The 9,195-nt window shown below is 33.7% G+C and overlaps 1 long non-coding RNA gene across 1 annotated transcript; it reads left to right on the top strand.

Moving 5' to 3' along the window:
- The first annotated feature begins 477 nt into the window (after window positions 1-477).
- Window positions 478-5,406, top strand: LOC138359265 (uncharacterized). The gene is made up of 4 exons (XR_011225886.1): window positions 478-769; window positions 1,070-1,158; window positions 2,734-2,837; window positions 3,398-5,406. It is a non-coding gene; the product is annotated as an uncharacterized lncRNA (long non-coding RNA).
- Window positions 5,407-9,195: the final 3,789 nt, after the last annotated feature.

Below are 9,195 nucleotides of genomic sequence, written 5' to 3'. Positions count from 1 at the left end.
TTCTCATACATTGGGTATACTTATAGGTGTATATATTTGAGTTCCAATATATAATTGTCATGAATGACTAGAGTATGCAATTAGCTGGAGCCGACCAATGAGAGTAGAGCTTGCGAGAAGTGACGTCAAGTAAAAAATCGAAAGGTGATTGGCTGTTGAGTCGACTTGGTGGGTGAGGCTCGACGGAACGTTATTTTGGCCCCAGTATTGGCATAGTTGTGGTGTACAAGTTAGTGTTAGGGCGTGATGTTACTCTGAGCTGGTACCCCGTTACCCTTTGGGTCGCTAGGGCTGACAGATCCCCTAGCTTACACTCATATTGTACACCCGCAAAACGCCAATACATAGGGTCAAAAATATATATTTTACTGCTGCCGTATATATATATATATACCCTCTTTGGGGAGGCTATATATATATATATATATATATATATATATATATATATATATATATATATATATATATATATATATATATATATATATATATATATAGGCAGATAATTTTATTCCTGATCGCTAATCAGTAGTAATATATATTTATAAATGTATTGAATTGTATTTTGAATTATTTCAGTGGTATTGTTATTGAACGAGTCAATGGTTGGAAGACGAGGCTATCGCGTGAAATGAGGCGACTGGTGAGTTAGGAATGTGGCGGAGACACCCCCATTGTGATGGAACCAGTGGTTGACCGATGATTGAAGTCAGTCAGTGGCGAGGAGAAGTTGTTGGCAGATGTGCTACTCGAGTTAGCCGATATGGAGGTGAGAGTTTAAGGCAAGTAGTTAATGAATACCTAGTTTAAGTTATAGGCATGGTAATATTTTATTAAGATAGGCTAAAGTGAGTGACGTGGTTAACAGTATTAGCTGCTCAGAGGGTGTCAATGGCAGAGGTAACAGCTGCAAAACGCTTTGACTATGGAGGTTTGATCATTGTTTAAAAGTGTCACTTGAAATGAGCAGCTACATGAAAATAGTGTAGTGAAAGTACATGTTTGAATTAAAGGTATATAGGGATGAATGAATAATTGATATCATCAGATAACTGTTGCTTTGTTGCAGGTAATACCGGACAGATTGGCAGGGACCCCTTGGCTGTCTGGAAGAACACAGGGACACGCTTCAAGTGAAGTGTTCGTGAAGACTTGTCAGTAAGTGTTGGAGTAGTGTTATAGAATGTTGGTGGGGATAGGTTGTAGGTTCGGTCACTTTACACTGTAGTAAAGGTGAGCGTGTTTATAATTGTTGGGATTTGAATGTCACGTTGATGCGGCGGACAGTAGTTATTCAAATAGCATGTTTTGCAAGTTGTGTGACAGGAAGGTAATTTTGAAATCATTAATAACTTTCATAACGTCAACTTTAATTAGTTATTAATGAAGTTGAAGTAACATCGTCAGTTAGTGTTTGTGCTATTTTAGGGGATGTAATCATTGCGTAATTTTGTCAACGATGACGTGAAATTAGTTAACATGTAATTTAGTGTAGGATGTTGGGGGGAGAATTGGCTGCAATTAAAGAAAGTAATGACATTGTTGTTACTTGGAAACGTTAGCCTCATAATGAAGGACGTAAAGTGTTGAACCCAACCTTACACAGGTGTTAAAGTGAGTACTTAACGTGGCCACTAAGGCCAGTGTACCGGGCCTAACGCAGTCGTGTGTAGTGAAGTGTCACCCACTCGATGTCTAGGTAAATAAATGTAGGTGATGAAGATAGGGCGTGGTGGACGTAGATATGCGGCATGCAATAGATAAGTGTGTGGGTTGTGGACTAACGGAGTTGGACATTTGTGGCGAAACAAGTTGCGGTTTGATGGTAATTTATAGGAAAGTAGCACTCGTCGGAGGTGGAACATGTGTTGCTATGTATTGTTTTCCCCTCATGTGTACCAACTTATTTTAACACTAACATTTAAAATCGAAATTGTTAGAGGTTGAACTATAGAATGATAGAGAAACTGGTTTGACAATGACGAAAATGTAATGAATTTCGATTTGAGTGTTCATAGATGGTTGTAGGGCATAATAGGAAATGTTTGTTCTGATAAGTTGATCGATATTATTGATATCTAGGAGGTGAGTGTTTTGAGAGGTTTGGCCTTGCCGGAAGCGAACGATGAAGTATCTATTTTTGGCGACACCGGCTGGTGTGCATCGCGAAGGTCGAGAGTAATGGAATAGGGCGTGACCTTGAGGCGAGTCTGTTAATTTAAAGATGTCTTGAAATCTTCCCCCCCCCCCCCCCCCACCCCGTAAAAATTGTTAGGTAGTACATAACACTTAAATCACCACGTGTTGTACGCATGTGGTGTAGTTTGAGCATTATAGGTGATGAGACCCAGAATGAGTAGATGGAACAGTTATTATTTATATTCTGGTTGAAAAGTGTTGAAGGCTTGGAGAGTGTATATATGTGAATGGTAGACGGTATTGCTCTAGAGATGCATAGATGGTGAGATACAGGTGAAGAGGCGCTTACACAGTTGTCTGACAGGATATGGTTAGCTGGGAAGAGGCAGACATCGTGTCAGGTAGGTGGAGGGGGATGTTAGTTTGATAACGATGTGCCATTGGATAGTTTCGTTCAGGCGTTGGTCTGCATTATGGTATGGTTAGCGCCTGTGTAGTTTATAGAAATGTGCGTGTATTAGATATAATAATGGTGATAAGGAGTGTTTGTATTCACCATTATGAACAATGTTATCTTATAATGTCGTTTCGCAGGTGCGAGGGTTGAGTACCCGAGACGTGGAGAACATGGTGTGTAGGTAGTTTAGGGAGAGAGACCTGCAAGTGTTGAAGGTGGAAGTTGACGTGTTCCATACAAGGTACGAAAGAATGTAATATTTTGTTGTAAATGTTTATGGTAGTGCAGAGTTGTTGAGCATATAGTTAGATGATTAGATATTGAGTTTGTTGAGTTATTAAAGTTCAGTATGGATTTAAGTTTAAAATATTTATAAAATTGGAGGGGGGGGGGGCTTGGTTAAAGGCGCGTCGTGAGTGTCCTCATACAGGACAGTAGATGTGTGATGAAGGAATGGTAAGTGAATAGTTGTGGCCAAAATAAAGGACAAATTGGGAATCATAAATGAATACTTAGTTGTAGGTAATCATCAAATAAATAATATATGAAATATGGAGTGTATGGAAGAAACTAGGTATAAAAATGTAACATGGGAAAAGTTAGTTAAATATGAAGTGAAAATTTATATCAAATGTAAAGCAGACGTGAAAGTGGTTGATCCTTTAGTGTATAAAAGAAAACAAGGTTAAGGTGTGGTATTTGTAGAATATATATAATTGAAATCTAAATGATGTATTTTAATGGATAGGTTGAGGAATGATAGATTAATAACCAAATAAAAACGAAAGTTGTGTTTTATAGATTGTGGAGATCATGGTTTATTGGTAGAGGAGATCGTACCCAGCGGACTTTGACGTACAAGGGAAGCAGAGGCTGATGTGCAAGAAGTGTTGAAGACAAGGATCACGCGACCCACACCGTCAAGAACTGAAAGGAGTTGATTGGCGAAGATATGAAGATACATTAGAGAATTTTGTTCCTGAATGAATAATGTGTACACTAGTAAAGATGAATGTGAAATTGAATAGTTTAAATCTCATTTGTTAGGTGGAAGCGGAGTGTGTTACAGAGTTGCATTTAATGTTGAGATGATAATGTAGTCGTAGTGAGCGAGAAGAATGTATTTGTGGCGTTAAGTAGTATGTCCTGAAACAGTGTTCCCATGATAGATGGGCCAAAATGTGTTTGTTGTGAAAGCCTTTCAGTGTGTGGCTGGTTGTCGCCGTGAGGGGGCTTGGTGGGCAGGTGCCGGAGTGTGATGGTGTGTAGGTCAGTCCTCTGTCCTTTTACAGCCTTATGCTCCTGCTGCTGCCTTTACCAATTTTGTCATGGCCCTTTTGCTTTTAATAGTTTCACCCCCTCCCCCCCCCAGCTTTTGGTTTGTCCCATAACTGTACTGCTGTTATTTCGTTCGTCCCCGTACTTGTTTCGTCCCCTATCCATTGTTCTAATGGCAGTGTTGTGTTGTGTTGGTAAATGGTATACAGTCTGTTGCATTTGTCTCCCTGGAAATGTCCCCGTTTCCCTTACTGATGTTAAGGACGTCCTGGACGCCTTGCCAGAGGGGGTGCTTATATTTTGTATAAATGAACGGTGTCGGGTGTTGTGACAAAGACCCCGAGACGTTGTTTTTGACCCGTTCGTCGTCGCTTCGTTTATCTGTTGTGAATTGTGGTGAGGGCAGTCGTGTGGACTGTTGGACTCGCACCCTTTGCTGTGTGGATATTTGTGTCTGCTGGTCGTGCGTGTAGTTAGAATTGACGTGGTAGGTTTTTGATGACCTGGATAACAGTGATGATTTGGCCATCCTCGTTTCGTTTTTGTTTGGGCACTCCTGTTTCGTTCCGTAGGTGGCAGTCTGGTCTGTGCGTGTTCCTCGCGGCCTCGTCGTTTGAGTGTCTTCAACGCTGCCCTCAGGTGTATCCCTCGCTGTTCCTTCCAGGGCACACGGAAGTGTTCGCACTTTTATGCGTGGTTGTCATGTTGGTGACTCGTTCGTAAGTGTGTTGTTTAATGTTATCCTTTAGATTTCCACAGTTTTGTCCGCGTTGCCTATTTTTGAAAATGTGTGCGCCCCGGCCGTCTGCGGATGTAGGGCAGCGGGCTGTGATGACGTTAATTGAGATGGTTTGCCATGTGGCTCCGTGCACGTATCGTTATTTCTTGAATGTGCATAACGAGGTGTTGTAATAGTGTTGGTTTTTTGAGGCTTGTATGCCGTTGTACTCTGTATTTGGAGACCCGGGTGTCTGTGTACGTTCCCAAATGAGTTCCGCGCTATTGGCCTCAGGAGTAGTTTGTAAGGTGTTTGAGCGTATGTTAAATGTCTGTGTGATGTTGTTGTTTGAACAGCATCACCACGTATATCTCCGCGTGAAAATAGGTTTTGCAAGTGGTGCAGCACGAGTGATGTCCTGGTGAACTTTGAGGTGTATATTCGTAGTTGTTTTGCTGCGAAGAGCTGGGTTGTTGTTGTCGACGTTGAAAATGCTTATGAGAGGACTTTGAGACAGCATATTGCGTATGGGGTTTGTGGTAATATCCCTGTGTTCGTTGAAAGTTTTGTCTCGTCGTATCTTTCGAGTCCGGCTTGGTGCCACTGTGTCTGCCTGTTTTCTGCAGTGTGAAGATGTGCCCCAAGGTATTGTTGTGAGTACTACTATTTGTGTCCTGAGTAGTTTGTGTGGTTTGCCTCAATGGTGTCCTTTCCTCCCTTCCTTGTGGCATGTTTTCTGGTGTTTGTTTATGATATAAGTGTTTGGTGTGAGGGTGATGAATGGGCTCTCCTTCACGGGTGGCTTCAATTTTTTGTTGATGCCGTTTCATGTTTGGCCACAGATCATGGCTTCAAGTTGTTTAATACTAAGTTTTGGGCTGAGTTTGACTGTGAATCAGGTTGTTGTTGGTCCCTGTTTGTGACTATATTCACGTCCTGCAATCCTTGTACTCAAGGGGATGACCATAATGTTATTCTTTGACACTGGTGTGTCTTGGTCGTCGGATGTTTTTTAGGTCAGTGTTGAGTGGCTTTGTACCATATGTTGACAGTGCTGTAGGTAGCTGAAATGTTATTTTGAGAGAAATTTAAGTGTTGATGGGTTTTGCGTCCGGCATGTTGTGAAAGTGACATGATTTAATAATGTATGTAAAAGTTATGACCGAAATATGTGTAAATGAGTATTTAAGGTGGTTGTTGGTAAATAACATTGAGGAAGAGATTGGCATTGTTGTACGTGGACGTTTGAAGGGTGCACGAAGAATAAAATGAAGAAAAGGAATGAGTTTGCCGTAGTAAATAAGATGTTTGGTATGGTGGAAATGTGAGATGTGCAAAGCCTAAACAAGCAAGAACGTAAAGATTATCTGTAAGTGTTTGCGTGAGGTTGAGGCCAAGAATGGATATATTGTAGAGTAAGAAATGTGTGAATATAAAATAGAACTGTAAATGTACATTGACAGTTTAGTTGTAGAGGTATGTAAATAACGGAGGTGTCAAATAATATATAAATATATCATGGTTTATGTAAGAAATGTTGTAATTTAGAATCACTAATTGAAATATTGAGTTTGAGTGAAAGTATTGATATAGAAGAGTATTCATAGTGAGAATAATTATGTTGTAAATCACTGTATTAACATACATATAGTTGAATGTATTCACTTTCTCTATAATGTGAATATTAAAATTGATTACACCAATACCGGGATAAATTGTATTGGCTGAATAAAAAAAAAATAATAGTATTGAAATTGTAAGATATTGAAAATAGTATTAGATGACATTATTTGCAGTTATGATTATAAACCAGTATTTTATTAATTATTATGATGTGAATGGTCAAATCATGAACGCCATAGTGAAATGTTCAATCAATATTGTTATTAGGTGTCAGAGTTTATATTTCATATAGTTGTGTTTTCCATGAGAGTACATATTGTAATAAATTTGGACAAACCCAATAAGTAGTTTTTATAGTCGTTGAAGTTAATGTACATATATATACTATACGTTTTTATATTACTTTATTTCTGTTATATTGAATAAAATAAAAAGTGACATATTCCTCAATAATATTAAAAAAGAATCTTCAATATATTATAGAATATTCTTCAATATTGAAGAATATTATTCTATATAGAATAATATTCTTCAATATAGAATAATATTCTTCAATATTGAAGAATATTCTTCAATGTTGAAGAATATTCTTCAATATTGAAGAATATTCTTCAATATAGAAGAATAATCTTCAATATAGAATAATATTCTTCAATATTGAAGATTCAATATTCTTCAATATTGAAGAATATTATTCTATATTGAAGAATATTCTTCAATATAGAATAATATTCTTCAATATTGAAGAATATTCTTCAATATTGAAGAATAATCTTCAATATTGAAGAATATTCTTCAATATTGAAGAATATTATTCTATATTGAAGAATATTATTCTATATTGAAGAATATTCTTCAATATAGAAGAATATTCTTCTATATTGAAGAATATTCTTCAATATTGAAGAATATTCTTCAATATTGAAGAATATTCTTCAATATTGAAGAATATTCTTCTATATTGAAGAATATTCTTCAATATTGAAGAATATTATTCTATATTGAAGAATAATCTTCAATATTGAAGAATATTATTCTATATTGAATAATATTCTTCAATATTGAAGAATATTCTTCAATATTGAAGAATATTGAATCTTCAATATTGAAGAATATTCTTCAATATTGAAGAATATTATTCTATATTGAAGAATATTCTTCAATATTGAAGAATATTCTTCAATATTGAAGAATATTCTTCAATATTGAAGAATATTGAATCTTCAATATTGAAGAATATTCTTCAATATAGAATAATATTCTTCAATATTGAAGAATATTCTTCAATATAGAATAATATTCTTCAATATTGAAGATTCAATATTCTTCAATATTGAAGAATATTGAATCTTCAATATTGAAGAATATTCTTCAATATAGAAGAATATTCTTCAATATTGAAGAATATTATTCTATATTGAAGAATATTCTTCAATATTGAAGAATATTCTTCAATATTGAAGAATATTCTTCAATATTGAAGAATATTCTTCAATATTGAAGAATATTCTTCTATATTGAAGAATATTCTTCTATATTGAAGAATATTCTTCAATATAGAAGAATATTCTTCAATATTGAAGAATATTCTTCAATATTGAAGAATATTCTTCAATATTGAAGAATATTCTTCAATATAGAATAATATTCTTCAATATTGAAGATTCAATATTCTTCAATATTGAAGAATATTGAATCTTCAATATAGAAGAATATTCTTCAATATTGAATCTTCAATATAGAAGAATATTCTTCAATATTGAAGAATATTGATTCTTCAATATAGAAGAATATTCTTCAATATTGAAGAATATTATTCAATATAGAAGAATATTCTTCAATATAGAAGAATATTCTTCAATATAGAAGAATATTCTTCAATATTGAAGAATATTCTTCAATATTGAAGAATATTCTTCAATATTGAAGAATATTCTTCAATATTGAAGAATATTCTTCAATATTGAAGAATATTCTTCAATATTGAAGAATATTCTTCAATATAGAAGAATATTCTTCAATATAGAATAATATTCTTCAATATTGAAGAATATTATTCTATATAGAAGAATATTCTTCTATATTGAAGATTCAATATTGAAGAATATTCTTCTATATTGAAGAGTCAATATTCTTCAATATTGAAGAATATTATTCTATATTGAAGAATATTCTTCAATATAGAAGAATATTCTTCAATATAGAAGAATATTCTTCAATATTGAAGAATATTAATCTATATTGAATAATATTCTTCAATATTGAAGAATATTCTTCAATATTGAAGAATATTCTTCAATATAGAATAATATTCTTCAATATTGAAGAATATTCTTCTATATTGAAGAATATTCTTCAATATTGAAGAATATTCTTCAATATTGAAGAATATTCTTCAATATTGAAGAATATTATTCAATATAGAATAATATTCTTCAATATAGAATAATATTCTTCAATATTGAAGAATATTATTCTATATTGAAGAATATTCTTCAATATTGAAGAATATTATTCTATATTGAAGAATATTCTTCAATATTGAAGAATATTCTTCAATATAGAAGAATATTCTTCAATATAGAAGAATATTCTTCAATATTGAAGAATATTCTTCAATATTGAAGAATAATATTCTTCAATATTGAAGAATAATATTCTTCAATATTGAAGATTATTCTTCAATATTGAAGAATATTATTCAATATAGAATAATATTCTTCAATATAGAATAATATTCTTCAATATTGAAGAATATTATTCAATATTGAAGAATATTCTTCAATATTGAAGAATATTCTTCTATATTGAAGAATATTATTCTATATTGAAGAATATTCTTCAATATAGAAGAATATTCTTCAATATAGAATAATATTCTTCAATATTGAAGAATATTCTTCAATATTGAAGAATATTCTTCAATATAGAATAATATTCTTCAATATTGAAGAATATTATTCTATATTGAATATTCTAT

Source organism: Procambarus clarkii, chromosome 90, assembly GCF_040958095.1.
Source record: "Procambarus clarkii isolate CNS0578487 chromosome 90, FALCON_Pclarkii_2.0, whole genome shotgun sequence".
Taxonomy (NCBI): domain Eukaryota; kingdom Metazoa; phylum Arthropoda; class Malacostraca; order Decapoda; family Cambaridae; genus Procambarus; species Procambarus clarkii.
This window is presented reverse-complemented; position numbering and strand designations above follow the sequence as displayed.